At 48.2% G+C, this 10,383-nt stretch overlaps 1 pseudogene; it reads right to left on the reverse strand.

Moving 5' to 3' along the window:
* Nucleotides 1-364: 364 nt before the first annotated feature.
* Nucleotides 365-1,779, reverse strand: LOC144375828 (ubiquitin carboxyl-terminal hydrolase 21 pseudogene; annotated as a pseudogene).
* Nucleotides 1,780-10,383: the final 8,604 nt, after the last annotated feature.

Genomic DNA, 10,383 nt, shown 5'->3' on the forward strand with positions numbered 1-10,383 from the left:
CCAGCCTCACATGGGGAAACTGAGGCATGGCCTCACATTGTTCTTTGGGTTCCCAAATATGTTTTTTTTCTTAACTTATTCACAAAAATTTAAGTTTCAGAGTTTATAGGGGCTGTACATGGGCAGAAGTCTGGAAAGCTCTGTACACAGGGCTGAGTGAAAAGGGAGCCTCCAGATGGAAAGGTACTTTTTAGTAAAAAAAAATAAAATAAAAATGGGAACTACATCCACTCCACCTTGCTCCCCAAATAAAAATACAGAGAAATAGATAGCTCAGGTCAATGGGGACCTTGGACTTAAGGGTGTTTTAAGGGTTTCACAGATGGCAGGGCTTACAGGGGCTGTCCCAACACTGGGATGGCCCCTACATTAGTTGGTAGAACAGCACATAGCCTTCACTGGGTGCCATTTGATTTTCACTTATAGGGGAGACACAAGAGTCATCACACACATGCCAATCAGTCTGGCTTTGGCACAGAGCTGTGTAGTGGCCGGAGTGGACACTGCCTGAGTGGTTGCAAAGGGCATAAAGCTCATAAACAGGGCTCACAGTTTTGTCACTGGTAAAGTCCCGTAGGCTCATTTTCTGCAGTGGGAAGTCTACATCTATTGAAATTTTCATGATCATGCCTTGGGAGGTGGAGAATCGGTTCAGATGGAGAACGATGATTGAGGGGAATCTTTGTATTGTCAACTTTTTGGTACTTTGTGTTTTCTGGCAACATCGGTCACACACTGGGGCATTGTCCAAGTCTATCTCTTCTTCCTTGGTGAAAAGGTTGAAACAATCCCACAGAGAGACCTTCTCCCCAGAAAACCCTTCCTTGGGGTTGGGCAGGGACAGATCAAAAAAAAAAAAAAAAAAACCTCAAAGGTCATGGAGTGATACCCACAGGCATGGCACATGCGACAACTTTTCAACTGGCCCACAAACAGGTCCACAATCTTGCTACCCTCTCATTCCAGGTAATGATTCCACATTAGGTTGGCTTGATCATCATCACTTAACTCAGGTTCTTTGAACAGTCTCTCCTCTGAGAGGTGGAGAGGGAGCTGGATCATTGGCCAAGATTGGTGGAGCCCGGCAACCTTGTCTGTTAAATTCAAGGTGTAGTCTTTCCATGAGGAGTCTCAGGAACTCATGGGCATCCTGCTGGTTGTTTCCAGAGAAGGAGGGGATGTATTTCTGGAAGACAGCTTGGAATTCAGTAGGATCCACACCTTCACAGGTGTTAGGGTGCCAGAGGGCACCAATCACATCTGCAAAGGATTCAGTAAGTTCTTGGTCCTGGCCCATTTCAGGCACCTCTTGACGGAAGTCTCTTCATAGACAGAAGTCTGGAAGAGGCCGAGTGCTGCTCAAGCACTGTAGCACAGCATTCAAGAACAATGTATTTCCTAGATTTTGGAGGCCAACATGACCAGATCCCAGAAGTAGTGTATGATGAGCAGATGTGGAATGGGCTAAGATGGTCCAGAATGGGATGGGCAGAAACAGAGTTGGGGGTGGTGAGCCAGGCAGGGGAACCCCATGATCTGCCTGAAGGGGATGAGGCCTCAAGGTCTGTCCTGATCCAAGTTCCAGTTGCTTGAGCCATTCACCAGTGGGACCTGGCAGGGGAGGAAAATGTCATAACATAGAGTTTGGCCCAGGGGCTGAGTTCCAGTGCTCCTTGCTGCAGGCCCAGGGTACAAATTGTAGCTTAGATCTCATGTGGGATTTGACATTGACAGGGGATTTCAGGTCCTGCTCAGGCAGTGCTGAGAATCCAGGGGCATTGTGGAAATCACAGGCTGGACCTGTCCCACCATGAGGTGATGTGAAGGCCAAACAGGGCCAGGCTCTAGCTCAGGGTCACCTCCCCACTTACTTCACACAAACCCCTGCCAGCCAGACAGCAGCTATGGCCAGAGATGTTGCCCAGATAACTCCTTCTGCAAGGACCACTGCCATCTTTTTTGGTCCAAACCACTTCACTGTCTCTCACCAAATATGTTTTTCTTACTTTCTATGGTACCTACATTTCCAGATCCAAAATGAGACACGTGGTTTAACCACAGGTTTTTTCTTCCTAGGCTTATAATTTTATAAAACTAATCAAGAGGCTGCATCTGAAATGGAGCTGATCACTGATTCCACTCCCCACCCTCCTGGGCAGGCTGGCTAACCAACTCTGGAGGAAGGTGGCTACACAGGCCCTGCAGCTTGAGTTCCACACATTGGGACTAAGTGGCTGCTGGCCAGATTCATGGCTCTTTCTGCTGGTGCTCTTGCTCCTGTTCCTCCCCTGGACCCGTGTCAGTAGTCCTTGGCCTACAGAACCAGGAACTGCAGACCTGGGGCTTGGATCCCTTCCTCCTGGCTCATGCAGTGGCCATATCTGACTGCAGTGCCCCAGTTCCTGTACTGGGGTTCTCCTGCCACAAATCTAGGGGCAGACATGTCCCCTATTTTACAGATAAGAAACACGACTGAGGTTCAGTGATTTACCCAATGTCCAAACCCCAAGTCCAGGATCCATATGGTACCTAATAAAGCAACAGAGCCTGGGTATTTTCCAGATATGGGAGAGGGAAAGACTGGACTTACCTTGCCAGCCTAGCTTGAGGCTATATTCAACATAGGGTGGTGGGATCTCACTATATCTTACAAGACCTTTGTGTGATGGAAGGGCTTCATGTAAGCAGCTATGAGAGCCAAAGTGAGTGATCTCTGGGTTCCTGGGATTATGGACATTATGGGAATTCCCACCTCTTCTCTGCATGGCCTGCAGTATGAAGGGATCTGTGCTCCTGGGCAGGTAGTCATCTTCAGATACAGCATGATTCAGATGGCCCACATCCAGTCCTGCTGGCTGAAGAGAAGACAGTGAAGAAACAGCCTTTACTGACCAGAAGAAACAAGGAGGAGGATAAAATTTGTATTCAAGTCAAGATAGCCACCACTGGGTTGGCCATACTGTGTTGTGGAGCATGTGGAGACCAGGCAGGAAGACAAGTGGGAATGGGAATAGGGGAATTGTCTAAGTCTCTTTCAGCTTTCCTGGATCCAGCATTTGGGGTAAGTCTCCTGTAAAATGCTCCTAGTGGCTGGGTCCACCCAGCCCTGAGGCCTATTGTGCATGGACAGCTCTAGCTGCAGACTGCATGGGCTATATGTACCTCCAGCCTCACCATGCCCTGCCAGCCTCCCAGAGCCGATCAGGGGAATTATCATGTGGGCAGTCCTGTCCCTGAAAGGTGAACTTGGGGCCATGGTGCATGCCCAGAAGCTTTCAGCACAGGTCACAAGCTGCAGTGGAGGTGAACAGCTCAGTTGCCTTCTCAGCCCTGGCCATACAAGCAGGCTTTTCACAGTACTCAGTGCACCAATCTGTTTGTTGTCACCTTGGTACACATCTGAGCCTTCCACCTGACTCATCTTCTGCTGCACCATTCCTATTCTAGTTGAGACTCTGTGAATGAAGCTGTTTCAGGGGGTAGCACCACACAGGCTTTCCTGCTCTGACCACCAGATGAGTCAAGGTGCCAGTGCCTCAGTCCTTCCAGACTAGGGAATGTGCACTGACCAGGGCCCTGACCTGAGGTATGAGCCCAGACAGGATCCTTTGAGGGAGCTCCCACCAGTGGGGATGTACTGACAGCTCTTAGGGTGTGGACTTACACCTGTCCAAACGCCTGCAGAGACATTCAAAACCCACTCACCTGGTGAATGCTAGCTCCAAGGCTCCTGGACTCAGCAGAGGGTCTTGGTCTCTCCATGCCCCGTAGGAAGTGCTTGCAGGCCTCAGGGAAGGTATCTGTGACAGAGGAAATCAGACCAACATGGCCCCAGCTGATTCTGCATGGACATTCCCCATGCCCTTCAGTAACTCTGGGTCTTACTAGTCCTCCAGAGTTTACAGGCCCTGATCCTCCAGCACATGATTCACCTTTGACACATCCTGCCACAGCACTGAGAGTTTGAAAGTCCCTCCTAAATACAGAGATTGCCCCAGTTGAAATCTACAGAGACCTCTTGATTTCTGCCTTCTCTCATTCCCTTCCCCTTTTATTGTACAATCCTGCTTAACCAGCTTGACCAGCACAGTGGGCAACATCAGTTTGAGGCCTGTGCAGCCCCCACAAGCCATACTGAAAACATGGGCACAGGTTTATATATGTGTGTTTTATCTTCCCTGCTGGAGGTGAATTCTGGGGCAGGGGGAGCGGGGAAGGAGCTTGTTTTCAAAAACCTCTGCCTTAGTTCCAGGCCAGGGGCATGAGCACAGAGCTCCAAACCAGATGAGTCATCTCTGCCTCTGAGGATGCTGAATATGTGTCCTATTCTCAGGCCTCATATGAAGGGGAGATGAAGCTCTGTCCTGCCCAACTCTCCTAAGCTGCAGGTTGGAAGAAAGAAGCCTGTGCAGGTTCGCAAGTTCTCAGGTGGAGTGCCAATGAGAGGACCCAATACTGTTCCTGCATTAAGAAGATGAGGAACACACAGACCTGGAATGCACACGGGGAAACCAGTGGCAGTGGAAGGAAGGATCTCAAAGAGAAATTCAGACTTAACCATAGAGAGGTAAGTGTCTCAGAAATTACCCTTAATTTCTCATGTTATTGTATGAGTACTTCTAGTTTGGCTGCAATCTGTGCTGAGGTAGATTTCTTTTTAAGTCTTTGGTTTCATTTATAAGTGAATGAAATGCTATGATTTGAGCAACAATGAAGCCTGTGACACACTGCACTGTGGGTAACCAGGAGGGCTTGTTTCCTTCAGTGTGCAGGAACTTCTCCTAGAAAGAGCTGGGGTGCCATGGAAGGACTGCTTCCCAAATGTCAGTGACCACAGGTGGATTAAAGTCTGCCTGGGGCCTGGGTGCTGAAGGCCAGCAAACTGTGAGTACCCTGTCCTTCCTCCTACTCCCCTGACCTAGCTGGGGTTGACACTGACCTTGTGGAAGGAAGCTGCTGTCCACTGCAGGGAATTCTCTGTGTCTGGGTATGGTGGCAGCAAAACACAATGATCTATCCTTCTACCTGACCACAGGGTCCTGCGAAGGACAGCTCTGCTGAGGTGTTTCTACCTGGCTTGTGTTGTGGGATTGGCATGGGGTAGCCATGACATTATTGCCTGGAGCAGCTTCTGCCATGGTGCTGTGGCGTCTATCCATCATGAATTTCTTAAGTATCTGGAAGGCTGAGAGTGGTGTGATTCTGAGTGCTGTGTAACAGGATGAATCCTCCCTGTGTCTCGTAGGACATGTGAGAATGCCTGTGGTGTGGCTGTTGGAGGTCAGATGCTGGGAGAAACTGCCACTGAGACCTTTGAAGTCCAGGCTATGCCTCTGAGGCTTAGAATGGATACAGAGGTCTTGGACATTAGCACAGATCCAGCTAACACAGTGCCCACTTACCTGGGAAAGCTTCTGGCTGGCCATGTCACTCCTCATTTGGAATGAAGTCCTTGAGTTTTGAGAGAAGCTGTCATTCCTGAAAGAGGAAGAAAGAAAGGTCAAAACTGACTCCAGAAAGTAATCAGGGGTTGTCAAAGCCCCATGCACCCCATTGGACTGGAGGAAGCTGGCTGAGGCCTGGCAGCTCTGAAGTCTACCTGGGACATGTATTGCTCATTTGTGACTTTCTCTCAACCTAGGATACAACTGCAAAGCCATGATTCAAAACATGTGTTTCTCCTGAACTGCACTCCAGTGCATCCACTAGGTGGACACTCAGCCAGTGTTTGCCTCACCATCCCATGAACCTTTGTTAAGCTGGGTCAGCCTACTGTGCATCCTAGTATGTGTCTCTATGCTCCTCACACTGTTTGCTGACAGAGGGTCATCCTTCACCACCCCAAAAGGATGTCCACATTGTTCTCATATTGCCTACTTGCGCACTGTGGCTGTATTCCCTGTAAACCAGCAGGTCTAGACACACCTCTCATACTGCCAGATTGCTCACTGTGGCTGTCTTCCCTGAATCCCAGCAGGTTTAGACACCCTCCTCACACTGCTTTCTTGGTAGCTGTGGCTCAGTGTTCCCTGCACTCCAGCAAGTCTAGACACAAACCTCACAATGACTGCTTGGTCACTGTGTTTGTCTTCTCTGCACCCCATGTTTTCTAGACCCACTCCTAACATTGCCTGCTTGCTCAATAACGGTCTTCTTTGCACCCCAGCAGGTCTATAAAGACCCTTCACACTGCCTGCTTCATCACTGTGGCTGTCTTCCCTGCACCCCAGCAGGTTTAGACACAACCCTCACACTGCCTACTTGGTCAATGAGGATCAGTCTTCCCTGCACCTCAGCAGGTTTAGACACACCCCACAAACTGCTTGCTTGTTCAATGTGACTGCCTTCCATGCACCCCAACAGGTCTCGACACCCCAGTCACACTGCCTGCTTGGTCATGGTGGCTCAGTGTTCCCAGCACCACAGCAGGTTTAGACACACCCATCAAACTGCCTGCTTGCTCACTGTGTCTGTGTTCCCTGCAACCAAGCAGGTCTAGACACACCCCTCACACTGCCTGCTTTCTCACTGTGGCTCAGTATTCCATGCACCCCAGCAGGTCTAGACACACCCTACACACTGCATACTTGCTGACTGTCACTGTCTTCCCTGAACCCCAGAAAGTCTAGACACATCCCTAACATTGCCTGTTTGCTCACTAAGGATCAGTCTTCTTTGCACCCCAGCAGGTCTAGACACACCCCTCACACTGCCTGCTTGCTCACTGTGGCTGTTTTCCCTGCACCCCAGCAGGTCTAGACACATCACTCACACTGCCTGCTTGCTCACTGTGGCTGTCTTCTCTGCACCCCAACAAGTTTAAAAACCCCTCACACTGCCACTAAGTGTCAGTCTTCCTGCACCTCATCAGGTCTAGACATGCCTGGTTGCTCACTGTGTCTGTCTTCCCTGCACCCATCAGGTCTAGACACACCCCTCATACTGCCTGCTTGCTCACTGTGGCTGTCTTCCCAGCACTCCAGCAGGTCTAGACACACCCCTCACATTGCCTGCTTGCACATTGTGCTTGTATTCCCTGTACTCCAGCAGGTCTAGAAACACCCGTCACACTGCCTGCTTGCACACTGTGGCTCAGTATTCCCTGCACCCCATGAGGAGTAGACACCCCTCACACAGCCTGCTTGGTAAAAGTGGCTGTCTTCCCTGAACCCCAGCAGATCTAGACACATCCCTCAAATTGCCTGCTTGCTCACTTGGCTGACTTCCCTGCACCCCATCAGGTCTATACACACCCCGCACACTGTCTGCTTGCACACTGTGCTTGTCTTCCCTGTACCCTAGCAGGTCTAGAAACACCCCTCACATTTCCTGCTTGCTCACTGTGGCTCAGTATTCTCTGCACCCCACCAGGAGAAGACACCCCTCATACTGCCTGCTTGGTAAATGTGGCTGTCTTCCAAGAACCCCAGCAGATCTAGACACATTCCTCAAATTGCCTGCTTGCTAACTGTGGCTCAGTGTTCCCTGTACCCCAGCAGGTCTAGACACATCCCACACACCCTGCTTGCTCACTGTGGCTGTCTTCCCTGTACCCCATCAGGTCTGGACACCCGCCTCATACTGCCTGCTTGCTCACTGTGGCTCAATGTTCCCTGCACCCCAGCAGGAATAGACACACCCCTCACACTGCCTGCTTGCTCACTGTGGCTGTCTTCCCTGCACCCCAGCAGGTCTAGACACACCTTCACACTGCCTACTTGCTCACTGTGCATCAGCCTTCCCTGCATCCCAGAAGTTCTAGACACACCCCTCACACTTCCTGACACCCTTGCACCCCAGAAGGGTGTCCACACAACCTTCAAACTGCCTTCTTGCTACTGAGTGTCAGTCTTCCCTGCACCTCAGAAGGTTTAGACACAACTTTCACACTATCTGGTTTCTCAATGTGGCTGTCTTCCCTACACCCCGACAGGTCTAGACACACCCCTCACACTGACTGCTTTCTCACTGAGGGTCAGTCTTCCCTAAATCCTAGTAGGTCTAGACACACTGCCTTCTTGCTCACTGTGCATCATCTTTCTCTGCACCCCAGCAGGTTTAGAAACACCCCTCACACTGTCATCTTTGCACTCCAGAAGGGTGTCCACACAACCCTCACACTGCCAGATTGCTCACTGTGGATCACTCTTTCCTGTACCATAGCAGGTTTCCCCTAGCCACTCACACTACCTGGTTGCTCTGTTAGACAACATGGAGGAGACACATTGGAAGGCAAATATTGAGAGGTTGACAGCAACCTGATATGGTGTCAGAGAGCATCCAGCAAGCACTGCCACCTCTAAGTGTTCACAGGATCCAGTTCACAGGCTAGAATTCAGTACACTAGAAGATGTCTGAACCAAGCCACAGATCTGTTTTCTATCATGAGTTACAGTCTATGAAGAGGCATTCAGAGGGATAAATACCTCTCCATAAAATGTAAAAATCTATAGCAAAGTTTCCCATTTGGGAACCCTATTCAGGTTAGAAAAGGTGTGGATCACTATTTTTTAAACTCAAGTGGTAAAGAAGAACACAGACACAAGACTCTGTCAGGCTCCACATTCTCCAGTCCTTCTCCTGGGCAGCACCCTCTGGGAACCTTGTTCCTTCGCCTACATAATTTATTCTGCTTAACAAGAGTTTCATTTCAATATGGGTTTGGGGAACTGGACTGCAAGATTCTGATTTTCAGGTCTCTTTTTTCATCCTTTATGTTAGGATTTTTAATAGGATTTTGTTTGTGTGAAAGAAAGTCAATATTCACAATAGCATCTCTCAGCTTTTGGAGGCCTCAAGGGTCTTGATGCACCTGAGATCTCAGAAACATACCAAGGTGCAGCTGTTTCTAGAGGGCCAGGGCCTCTCAGGCCTACCCACAGAATATCTGCCTAGTGGAAACTCCTCAGTACTCAGGTCACCAGCGTGTAAGAAGACAGGCAGGTGTGCAGACCAGTGCTGTCTTCTGTCAACATGAGCCCTTGATGGTTGGAAGCTCCACTTCTGTTCCCAGGCTTCACTGGCCTCCCTAGGCCTCTGCATTCCTTATGTCCCAGGCACAGATCAACATCTTTGGGTGATTACAATAGTCAACCTTATTTTGTGTTTTTCACAGTTTATTTTTTAATATTGTTTTTAGTTGTAGGTGGACACATTAACATTATTTTTATTTACTTATTTTTATGTAGTGCTGGGGATCAAATCCAGTCCTTCACTCATGCTAGGCGAGCATTCGACCACTTAGCCACAACTGCAGCCCTTCAAAGGTTATTTTTTATAAAGAAGTTAAAGTAATTCAGAAGGAGAAAGAATTAAGAACAAAAATAATGTTGATTGCCCATCAGAATCAACTGGGGCCAGAAGGCTATAGAATGGAACTCTTTTCATGCCAAAAGAAAATTAGTTTTGAAATTTGAAGCCAATAGAGTCTCTCATAAAATGAAGATCCCAAAGCTGAAGCATGGTCGTCTTACTTGTAAACCCAGCATTCAGGTGGCTTAGGCATGATGATTGCAAGCTCAATGCAGCCTCAGCAATATAGTGAGACTGTCTCAAAATTTATACAGAAGGGGTGTCCTATATGCATACATGATTATATGACCAATGTAATTATACATCATATACAACCAGAAGCATGAGAAGTTCTTCTCCATATATATATTTCAAAATACATTCTACTATAATGTATAACTAAGAAGAACAAATAAAAAATGATAAAAGAGGGGCTTGGTGTAACTCAGTGGTCAAGCTCCTTTAGCTTCAATTGCCAGAACTGAAAAAATGAACACAACATGAAGTTACATGAGATAAATGGGCAATGTGTCACAGGGGCCTCATGTGGCTGCAGAAGGTGAGGGAGCCAAGAAGAAAGGAAACCAGAGGAAGCCTCACTCAATAACTTATAAATTTTGCTTTCCATACATGTTTTAATCCATTAAGTCCCCTAGATTTTCAGTCTTGGGAATATTTCAATGAAATGAACACAGGTGCATTACAATCACATGCTAGTGGTATATACCTTTTATATGTATTTTCCAAATACATGGAGATATATATATATATTTTAATGCTCCCACCATTCTCCTATTTTATCAATAGAAGAGAACTCTAAGAATACAGCGTTTATTTCAAAGTGACCATCAATGATGCATATGTTGCTCACCTTTATAGGCGTCCTGTATGCAAAACAATGGGTTAAATGAATTGCAGGACCTAGAGGAGGTGGGCTCTCTCCGTCTTATGTCATGAACACTACTGGGGCCACCTTTCCTTCTGGTCCCCTGCTTCTGCCTGAAGAGTACCCTGATCATGTGCTCAAGGCAGATCTCCTGGAATCTCTCTCACCTCTCTTTCTCCTGAGAATATCTTTGTTTCTACATACCT

This window comes from Ictidomys tridecemlineatus, chromosome 3, assembly GCF_052094955.1.
Source record: "Ictidomys tridecemlineatus isolate mIctTri1 chromosome 3, mIctTri1.hap1, whole genome shotgun sequence".
Classification (NCBI taxonomy): domain Eukaryota; kingdom Metazoa; phylum Chordata; class Mammalia; order Rodentia; family Sciuridae; genus Ictidomys; species Ictidomys tridecemlineatus.